Source organism: Hyaena hyaena, unplaced genomic scaffold (genome assembly GCF_003009895.1).
Source record: "Hyaena hyaena isolate Hyena2069 unplaced genomic scaffold, ASM300989v1 scaffold_320, whole genome shotgun sequence".
Lineage (NCBI taxonomy): Eukaryota > Metazoa > Chordata > Mammalia > Carnivora > Hyaenidae > Hyaena > Hyaena hyaena.
Window position 1 is genome coordinate 405673 of NW_024080952.1, and position 11728 is coordinate 417400.

At 37.7% G+C, this 11728-nt stretch overlaps 1 pseudogene; it reads right to left on the reverse strand.

Moving 5' to 3' along the window:
• Positions 1–567: 567 nt before the first annotated feature.
• LOC120242875 lies at positions 568–1044 on the reverse strand (annotated as a pseudogene).
• Positions 1045–11728: the final 10684 nt, after the last annotated feature.

An 11728-nucleotide genomic window follows, 5' to 3' on the forward strand; every position in this document is an offset into this window, starting at 1 on the left:
GACATCGAATTGCCCTAGTACCATTTGTTGAAAAGGCCATTCTTTTCTAATTGAATTATCTTGGTACCCTTGTTGAAAATCAGTTGACCATAAATGTATGAGTTCTTCTGGATTCCTAACTCTTTCCCTCTAATTTATGTGTACAGTCATATGCCATTACCAAACTGTCTTTATTGTAGTTTAATCATTAAGCTTTGACACTGAGCTTTAGGAGTATTTAAGATGTGGTTTTGAGAGGAGTTGATCATCAGTTTAAAGGCAGCTGACGTAAAGACACAAATTGCATCTTTAGGTTCAATGCCCCAACTGGGAAATTTTCTTTTGCAAATTGGATCCATGTGAAGACATACAGCCAGCAAAGCTAGTTGCTTTGACAGAATGAAGAAAGAAATATCATGTGGGAGTATGACATGTCTGAAACTTGAATCACCCAGTACCACTGCAGTATTCTTTGCCGCAGCCACTTACCAACTCTTTTGTCATTTTTTAAATCAATTGATTCACTTACGTGCTTAATTGTTCATTTTCACAGTCTTGAGATCTTTTATTTATTTATTTTAACACCTATCACGCCATGGATTCATAGGGAATGGCTCGCAGTAGCTCAGACCCCTTGGCATTGGTTCTTACAAAGTGTGCCTCTCTGGGTGGGGCAGGCTGGTGCTTCAGTTTAACCCAAGTACCTTCCTCTTTGGCTTACTTTTTTTTCTGATCATTTTCCATCACACATTTCATGAAGCTGTCTCGGCTCTTTGAGTGCTTAATATGCTCAATGTGTACATTAGCTCTCTTGGCAAGAATCTTGCCCTTAGCTTGTTTGTTTACAACAATGCCAACAGCATGCTGGGTAACATTGTAGACTTTTCCGGTTTTGCCATGGTAACCTTTGTAGAGCATCCCTTTCTGAACAGTGCCCATTCCTTTGTCTACAGTATCATCTTTCCTGTAGATTCCCATGTAAGTGGCCAAAGAAACAACTCCATGTTTTATAAAAGGCCTAGAAAGAGGGGTGCCTCTCCTTTTGCCCTTTGTACTGGTCATTTTGATGAATTACAAGATGATGGTACTGGCTGAAAGGCAAATCTCTAATTGTTTTAAATGACAACTCTGTATAAAACACATTGAAAGAAATGCTATCTGTGAAATTGTGGGTTTTAAGTGCTGGTAATATTTCTTCTTAAGCATGTTAAATACATACTTATTAAAATTAAAGATTATCCTCTTAATACCTAAATTTTTTAGAAGCCATAATGCATATAAATAACCAATTTTGGGAGACACTATTGTTTATAGAGAGCCGCCTTTGTATTTGATCAGATTTCTAATTTCATTATATTAGGTTTGTGATCTTTGGTGAACAATGCAAAATTCACTGACCTTACCTGAAAAATGTGAGCAACATATGTCACCCCATATTAGCTATCATTTACTGAGGGCATCCTGGAAGCTTGATCTTAGGATGACCTATGAAAAATTATGTGGCCAAGTTGTTCATTAGTAACTGTTGTGGATTGAGTTAGTCCCCCCAAGAGATAAGATGAAATCCTAACCCCTGGTACATGTTAATGTGATCTTATAATAGGTTCTTTTCAAATGTAATAAGGTTAAGATAAGGTCACACTGGATTAGAATGGGCCCTAAATCTATTGACCTTATAATATGAGAGAAATTTGGATTCATACACATTAGGAGAATGCCATGTGACAATGGAGACAGAGATTGGAGTGATAGGTCTGTAAACCGAGGAACACAATGATTCCCAGAAGCTAGAACCAAGGAAGGATTCTTTACCAGAGATTTTGGTGGGAGCACGGTCCTAGGGTACCTTTACTTCAGCGTTCTAGCCTCCAGGCTGAGAAAATAAATTCTGTTTTAAGCCAGGTGTATAGAAGCTTGTTACACGTCTCTAGAGAAATAATATAGCTATCTTTTATATGTAAGGTAGATGAAGGTAAGGGTGTCTCATTTTTGTTCACTGCTGGTTTTCAGCTCCTGGACCAGTTTCTCACATTTGGCAAATACAGCTGAACTTTGAACAACATGAGTTTGAACTGTGCAGGTCCGATTACATGTGATTTTTTTTCCAATAAGTACAGGATAGTAACTGTATTTTCTCTTCCTTATGATTTCCTTAATAACACTTTCTTTTTTCTCTCTTCCTTTATTGTGAGAATCCAATATGTAATACAAATAACAAAAATATGTGTCAATGGCTTCTAGTCAGTGGTTTTGGGGGAGTCAAAAGTATACATGGATTTTCAACTCATGGGGTGTTAGCACCCCTAACACTTACACTGTTTAGGATCAACTGTACTCAGTTCACATTTTTTTGAGTGAATGAGTCAATAGACCCTTTCACAATTCTAAGAGTTATACATTCATTGTATTATTGTATAAACCAAGCCTAAAGAGTTTGAGAAGCATGTTCAAGGTTACGCAGCTAGTAAATAGTGAACTAGAATTCCAATTTAGGTAATCTAACCCCAAACATGTGTCCTTTCCATCGTATTCCGCCTACTGCAAAATATAGAGCTGGAATCAAATGATCTCATAAAGTCCCTTGAAGAGAGCCATGGTTCCATGATAACATATAAGCTTTTTTAGAGATTATTGCTAGATATAAAGTCATTGATTAGAAAACTATTTATTGAGGTCAGGAGCTGTAGAGAGAAAAGAAATAACAATTAGTTTTCATTTTTTTTGTTCAGTAAATTTTTTAAGCACTTAATGTGTACCACAACCCATACATGCTTTACTTGAAAGATCACATCATATGCTTTTCACATTAGTCTTCCCAAGTTGAAATAATTATCATTTCCATTTTGCACATGAAGAAACTAAAACAAAGTAAAGTCATACAACTTGCTGAATGTCACAACTAGGAAGTAGCCTAACATAGATTCAGTGCAGACTGTGAAATTACAAATCTCTATTACTGGAACTGCTTGTACCCTCGTGTTCCCTATTCTACCCTTTCCACAAGTCCCAGTTCACCATTTTGGAACCCAGAAAGCCTTTCTTTAATGTTACACATCTTGTGATATATTCCTTCTGTTGGAACTTCTCTATACAAGGTCTATCTCTAGAGCTCCCACATTAGGCTCCCATGCTTATACACAGCAGATACATAATCATCATGACTTGAATTAGTTATATAAATGGTGCTATGTAAATACCTGAGGTACTATGGAAGGTACTATGTAAATACCTGAACATATTGTCCAAAATTTCCAGGATGACCACATCTGAACTGTTTCAAAGTACCATGTTCTTTCTGACCTTCTCAAAAAGTTTTTAATCACTTGCATTAACATTTCTTGGGGTGGTTGTTAACAATACAATTTCCTGGGCTTCATTTCAGATTTACTGCATCAGGTCATCTCAGGGTTGGTCTTTCCAAATTCAGCATATGTTGTTCCCAATGTCTGCAGTGTCTTCTCCTGAAGAGCCTGAAATTAAGTCCTCCATTAAGAGCAGCCTCGGGCTGCACGTAGCCCCAGTTCCAGGGAAAGCTTCAGCTGAAGCCTCCCTCAGGACCACCCTCGGATCAGCCAATCAAAAGAAATGTGTAACATTCCTGTGGTCTGAGTCAGGGCTGGGAACTGCAGGTAGTTACTCTGTACAAAGTAGCCAATCACTCACCGCTTGCCTAAACCCCAGGTAGGCCCTTTGAGCTCACCTCATAATTGGTAATCTTCAAAGGATTCTCAAAGGTCATGATTGGGTCCCGCCAAAAGTAACAGTCGCCTCACGGATACTGAATGGTCAAAACTATAACCATGGGTGTTGTACAATTATGATTGGTGCTTATGTGATGATGCAAAACGTACAACATGTGCACGGTAACACCCCCGTCCCTTACCCCATAAAAACCCTGCTCGCCATTGTTCGAGGCTTCTCCTTGCTGCCGCTGCGCTGGTAGACCGGTGAGCCCCTGCTCGAGCTTGTAATAAAGACCCTTATGTACTTGCCTCGGTGACGGCTCCTTAGGGGTCTCAGGGGACTCACGATTCAGGCACAACACTCCCAGTTCACTTATTCATTGGAATAACTCTCTTTGTATTTCTTGTGTTAGCTAAGATGTCCCCATCTCTAATAATATTTCTTTTTACCCCAAGCTAAAGGTGAGATACCCCTCCTTTGTATGCTCGTTGAACTCTTCAGTATTTAGCACTCTGTATGTTCTAATGTCCTTGTATCTTTACTTATATGTCTATTTTTTCACATCCTAGTGAGCTCCTTGGGACCAAGGACTTTCACTATCATATGCCAAGTTCTTACACAGTCACTGGCATATAACAGTCCGTCAATAATAGACAAATGCACAAATAAAAAGAGATAATGGATTTGATGAGCAATTAGGAACACTTAATTTCTCCTCAAATTTCTGCCAAGAACACACAGAGACGGAATACGTCTTTATTTAGTTTTAGTGTGGAGATCACATTTTGGACCCCTCCACCCTGCCCCCTGCTCAGCCATTTTCTCAATTGTAGGATTTGAGTTAGAATTAACAGTCATGGAAAAGCAAAAGGAAACCCCAAGAGTTGATGGGGTTGTTTGTCTTACTCATCTCATTTGAAAAGGACACAAATGCAGTAAATTTAGATGTTAATGGGACAACAGCCTAGCCTCCTAAATAGTTCTGGGCAAGGTTGACATGGCTTCTGTTGAAATGCAGGAAGAAACCAGTAATGACAAACACATAATTTTGCAAATCACAGTAATTAAAACAAAACACACCCTTTTGGCAATATAGTCTAACTACAAATTAAGGGGGCTGCCATTCCTTTCTTTTAAAATCTAGGATATTTTTGTTTTTGATACCATGTAGTGGGTGTTCCATTCATTTGTAGGCTCTATATAAACGCTTACAGATTGGATTTAAATAACTAGTAACCTTCACGCTCATGTATGTGAAAAAGAAAAAAAAATGTTTTTGGGATTTCTTTTCTTTGTCATCCATATATCTAACACAAAACTGTCCTTGGAGAGGACAGGAAAATCTGCTTGTTCACCCAAACAATGAGTTCAGTGCTTTGGTGAGTTGGTGGTTTGTAGAACAATTCTTGATTTATGATAGAAAGTACTCTTTGTCTCTAACTAGTCAGGTGGCCTTAGATAAGACATTTGACTTCCTTTTTTTTTTTTTAATGTCCTTGTCAGAGGAACAAAATTCTAGCATCTTTGTTAGCTCTAATTTTTATTCTGAGGATTTAATAAGACAATGTTCTAATAACAGTTCATCTTCTATATAATAAGCAGTCACTTAATAAATACCAAGAATATTTATAAGCAAATGAACCAATTTGTGTACAGGAGTTTTGGAGGTATAGAATTACCCAAGAATATGAAGACTGCGAAAAGGTCAGAGATTTCCATAGAAAATTATCTCTGAAGGATTCAGGCTTCTTCCTACTTAGCCAGAATCTGTTAACCTCATAATCTAAGCACTGTTCTCTGTCAGATTAGACCTGAGCAAAAAGGGCCACACACTGGATAAATTTTGATAAAAGGAGAAATAGTAATGACTTACCATAAGAAAGAATGATTGAAGCCCGGAGGGAATGTTCCAGGTTGGATCCATGGATTGCCACACCTTGGGCAACAAAATGTGGGAAGGGAGAGACAAGAGGGACCTAAACTGAAAAGGCAGCTTCTTTGGACTAATTAACAAAATATCCACCTTGAATATAGAGTTTTGTGCATTGGGCTTTGGGGTCACAGCCAGTAGTGTGGCTGGGTAATATTTTACAATCAATTCTTCAGGGGGAAACAAAGGCCTTGATGATAGTACTAGCTGATTTCCTTGGTATAAACACACCCACTATAGCTGATTTCCAGCCACTGATGGTTTAACAGCAGGATGGTAAAAGTTCTGAAAATTTAACCATCAGCTCACATGAGGCAGCGTAAGACAATTCAGGCAAAATAGTGGATAACAGTAAGGCTATGAGAACTTTTTATAAATAATTTTAAAGAGAAGAGAGAATTTGCTAACAGACTCCCATGTTCCCTTTACTGGGCTTCAATAATTATCAAACCGTGCAAATTCTTGTTTCATCTGTATTTCACCTGCTCCTTCCACCCCCAAATGGGATATTTTGAAGACTATTCTTCAAACGTGTCTCTCAAAGATACAGATTCTTGAAAAATGCAACTACAATACAAAAAAAAAATACAATAATTCTTAAAACTATCTACTAACCAATAAAGTTCAAATTTGCCTGATTACATATAGATTTTTGGGGGGAGGTGGAAGGTAAATAGATCCTATCCAAATCAGAATCCAGACAATTGCTTGGTTGCTACATCGCTTACATGTCTCTTAAACTATAGGTTCTCTCTTCCTTTCTCCAACCTCTTTATCTTCTTTGCAACTTATTTGTTGGGGAAACCAGGTCACTTGTCTTAAGTTTTTCAGTCTGAATTTTGTTGATTTTACTTCCATACTGTTGCTAACATGTTCTCCTATCTGCTGTCTTTTTTCTATAGAGCATACTTGGATCAAAAAGCTTGATCTGATTTAGGTTTCTCTCCTTGTCTCTCTCTCTTTGTGTGTGTGAATGGAGGCGAGGGGGAGACTACATGCAACCACAAAGGTCTTTCATGAGGAAGTGTAGAAATTTTTCCCAATGCTTCCATTTAGGGGACACACTGTGTCTCGTTCTCTCTCCTTTAGTGATATTAAGATTGATCAGTGGGTTCAGCCTAAAATGGATGACATTTAATGTTGCCAAAACACCCCACCCCAAATCTGAAATGCATATTTTCTTTCTGAGTCAAAGATGCCTTTTTACCACAAAATCATGAATCAATATATAAGTATAAACACTTACTAAATCAATCCATCTATTTTCTTCATGATCACTCCACATCTGAAAGCTCTTGCTGTGTTTATTTTCTTCGAACTGAACTGGGGCTTTGACTAGGAAGCTATAAATCCAGTTTTTGATGAAATATGACTTCATCACTAATGCCAGATTGGAAAGCATTCTTTGCTAATTTTTCTTCTTACCATTGGTTTGGTAAGTAGTGAGCATTCTACTTAATTTCATTCAGGGAAACACAACCAGAAATGTAGTTTCAACCTTCTAGAAACTTTTTACTTTAAGGCATAGTTTTTGACGGATGTTATATTACTGCGACATTCAAACCTGCCAGGTTGTACAGGCAGGATTTGAGTGTGCCTAAGGTGTGGGCAGATGAACAAGCTCTATCACCTGGAGTTTGGCTGCTGCTTCTAACTTTCTCTAGTTACTGGTTAGGGCTTAATACACTTAGAAGGTTGCTCTTCTAATTTGAACTGTGTGAGACTTTGGCTAGAGGGTAGTTCTGTGTCCCAGTGATAAAAGAACACATAAAACAACCCAGTGCCTGATCATGCTCCCTGGCTGTCAGTGAATCATGTCTAATAGCATCTCCATGCAGTTTGCGCCAATTTGCTTGCAATGGCATCCTTTTCCGTGGGCTTGCTGCTCAGCAGGCCCTGAAGCAATCTATGAATAACTTCCCAACAGATGCTGTTTATGAATTGAAGCAAATGGCTTCCCTGTTTCTCTTTTTTCTCACTTCAATAATTTTCAGTTACATTACGATGAATATTTATAGTCCTGTAGCAGTGCATAAAAATGGAGAACAAGCAGACCTGGGCATTGTTTCCTACGTGAGTGCTGTTCTAATGGGTTTTGGCTGACTGGTTTTAATAATGTTCTGCTGATGGACTGAAAAGGGAATGCAAATTGTAGATCAGTCATTTTCATTCAGTGTTTTAGCAGGGTGGGCATTGATGGAGCACCGGCTGCATCCTCACTCACATACGACACCTTCACTCGCTGCAACGTCCCGTCATGTCCTGTGTGTCTCCTCTTTATACTTCGTTTAGGTAATTTCAGATACATGGCTTCAACAGAGACTCTGACACTAATGTAAGGGCTCATTAGGTTTATTTTATCACTCTCTGCAGGCATTACTACTTGTGACTCAGGTGACTAAGTGCATTAGAAGCCGCGGCCCAGCTAATATAATATTCCTAGGAATTAAAGTGTAAAATCACAGGGAATACATCGGTTTTGATTTGCTGGCTTTTTCTTTAGAAAGGGACTAGGCCACATTTTACTGTAAAAAATTTTCTAAGATGCTTCATAATTCCATGTTTTCTTAAATATCACAAAAAGGAGAGGACTTCTATCTAAACATACCTCCTACATTTGATTCTAAGGGAAGCAACACTGTCTTCAGTGGCTTATGTTTCAAATAGCTGATATACCTTCCTTGCATTTTCTATTTACAATAATGAGTTAGTTAACTAACCTAGATTTTCTAAACCATTGACTGTGTCATATTGGCCCACATGCAAATAATTGCCTGTTTGGCTATTTGCTTATAAATAAGAATGTTGAAAATTGTATCTAAATATGTATATGCATGCACCGTGAGTGTATATTGAAGCCTCCCAAAATATTCAAATTGTCCCATTTTCCACTCTTGCATTATAAAATACTTGCCAACTCCTGAAATGAAACCATATTTATTATGCATGCAAACCCACAATATCTTTACCACCTATCATTTGTATGCTACACACTCTTGGTTGTGCTGTAACACAACAATAAAAAATAAAAAAGGCAATTCGAAGAGGAGTATGTTTCTTGCTCTAACTGCAGAAGATGCCAAGAGTGATTTTCCTTTGAAAAGAAGTATAACCCGCTATCCTGAAATATTCTAAAAATTAATAAAAAGCTAGAGAATTTAATATTTGATGGAGAAATGTTATTTTTAAAGAAACTAATATACAGCATAATGTCCCAAAGTGATTATCCTGCCACAAAAATGCAAAAAATAAGACAGTCTGGAAAGGTTTCCAGGCCTGGAGCAAAAGAACTAAGAATAGACTGAGGTCCCTTCTTTAACAGAACAATTCACCATAGTGCTTTCTATTTGTTTTAAATAATAGTAATACAATATATAAGTAGTAAATGTAAAGAGTACCTGAAGCTAATGAGGAAATTGTTCTCCTTTCTAGGATAACTATAGTTAACAGAGACTTGTATATAATTTTAGATAGGTATGTTGAATCTATGGCATTTATACAGGAATGCCTCTCTTCAAAGGAAACATGTTCCCCTTCACTGTTGTAAATTTCCAATTTTTTTTTTTTTTTTGGCGAGTTGTGTAATCATTAACAGCAGTCCTGATTTTTAGGTGGGCAAGACTGTTATTCAGTTTGTTTCATCCATATTATTCTTTCAACCAAGAGTAACTTAGAGTTTCCTTCTAAATATGCCTTTTAAAAAGAAAGAGGAGGCTTTGGGGGACATTGTTAATTGATGATGGCCCTTTAAGCAGTGGTCACAACACCTGGAGATGAGTCTACTTCCTAGTCAGAGATGCTGTAAAAATATTATTTGGGTATGGAAAGTTGTGTGTCTGGAACGTTCCTAGGTTACCCTGGCCCTGCAGAGCTTTGAATCTAGGTCTCTATGACACTAAAAACCATGCATCCTCTGGACCAATGTGTTCCATCAGCCTGTCACAACATCTCCCTAGTGGCTGGAGGTGGGCAGAGCTCATTGACAGAGGAGGCCATCCACCACATAGATGATGTGCTCTACATTGATGAGACATTCCAGTTGGAAATTGGGGCAGAAGGTCTTGTAAAAGTTATTTGCATGATACTTACATCTGTACGTGTCCAGAAAATCTAGAAATGTAGGCAAATATATCACTATTATTATATAATATCACCAAAGAAATCTTCAAATTATAGGAAATAAAATATTATCTGTTTCCAGACTTCACAGATATTCTGTTATCCTTCAAGATAACCTGAAGAAAATATTTTCTCCCTTTTGAAAATGTGCATACATTTAATACATTGTGGTTTTAAATATATTATTCCGGGATGCCTCGTGGCTCAGTTAGTTAAGTCTCTGGCTCTTGATTTTGACTCAGGTCATGATCTCACAGTTTGTGAGGTTGAGCCCCATGTCAGGATCCACACTGACAATGTGGAGCCAGCTTAGGATTTTCTCTCACTTTGTCTCTCTGCTCCTCCTCCACTCCTGTGTGTATATTCTCTCTCTCTCTCTCTCTCAGTAAACTTAAAAGAAAAGATATATATATTTCTTTGATTTACCCAGTGTGACTAAATTGCTTGGTTACGTTTTTCTTCTCTATCCTTTCTTTTCTTTTTTTTTCTGTCTACCCTTTCTTATCTTTTCTCATCTCTTCTGTCATATCTACACCCCACTTAATTCATTTATCCATCCATCTCTTCATCGATTTGACAAATTATATTTGTTGGGCAATTACTTGCAGACACTATAGTAAGCACTAGGGATTCACTAGCAACTAAGATAGAGCTTGAACCTACCTCAAAGGAATACTACCTTCAAAGGAGTTACTAGACAAACATGAAACTTATTACAACACCGTGATATAAATGAGATATAAGTAAGGGTGATAATTTGCAAATGTGCCTGGATAGGTAAGTTTGGAGTTGAGGAGGATGGTATATGAACAGGGACCCGAAGGATAGTAAGAGTTGGCAGTGAAATATGTAAAAATGATATAAAAATGTTCCTAGGAGGGTATGTAAGTGCCAGGTGAAAGAAAAAATGATGGCCTTGTGAGGAAGCAAAAGTTGTGTGTGTCTGGGGTGAGAGTGAAATAGGTGATTGGGAAGACTGAGTAAAGACAGAGACAGACAAAAGACTTTATTAGAAGTAAATACTGGATAGGTAAAAAGTTACGGTGGGGTGTGATTTTTAAGAGGCTGTGGAAGCCACGGTACATTTCTTAGGTTCCATTATTCTGAGTGTAATGAGAAGCTAAGATGGTTTTCAAGTGAAGTAATGACATGGTTTTCATTTTGGAAAGATCACTGTGGACCCAGCATGACAGGTACATTGGGAAAGCAAGATCATAGGTAGAAGGGTACTTAAATGATGTTGTGGTCCATTTGAGAGGTGAGAGTGCTCTGAACCAAAGGTATCCAGAGGAGTAGACAGACTAGCATGTTTAGTCAGAAACCACTGTGTTCCTTACCAGCATTTCCTCAACTTGACATTCAAGATGCCTCCCATTATGGATCTTGCTCACTCCCATTATGGAGCTTGCTCATAGATTAACCATTAAAACCCAGAAGGAAGCTACTGTTGGGGTCAATGGGAATTCTTTATAGTCTCCTGAAAAGAACTTCCCCTTTTGTTCTTCCAGACTTTTCATACTGTTTTTCCTTGTTTGTCTTATCTTTAGACTCTGTGAATCTTTTATATAAATTTGTATAAATTTATAAACTTCATATGAATTTGATATACCTTGAAGCACTCTGGGGAAGGGTGTAGGCTTTGGTGTTAGAACCACATAGGTTTATGTCCCGGACCTGCTACTAAATAGCTAAGTGACTTAGGACAAGTCTCTTAACCTCCTGAGTTCACTTTCTTTACTGTTAAAATGGTCATCAGCGTCTCATCTTCTTTATTTTCCAGCTTTAAAGCCAAAGACTCACCTACCACAATAACTTTTATGATGTCTGGCTCATTAGGCCTAGAGGCAAGTCCATGATTTATAACAAGCACCTCCAGGGAATTCTAAATCGTATGTGAGAAATGCAACATTAGTCTAAATTCCTCTTTCATTCAGTGTAAATATAAATTCAAACATTTTGAGACAATCTAGAGTAAAGATTTAATTGTTGGGAAAATCAGCCTGGGTAAAATATTAA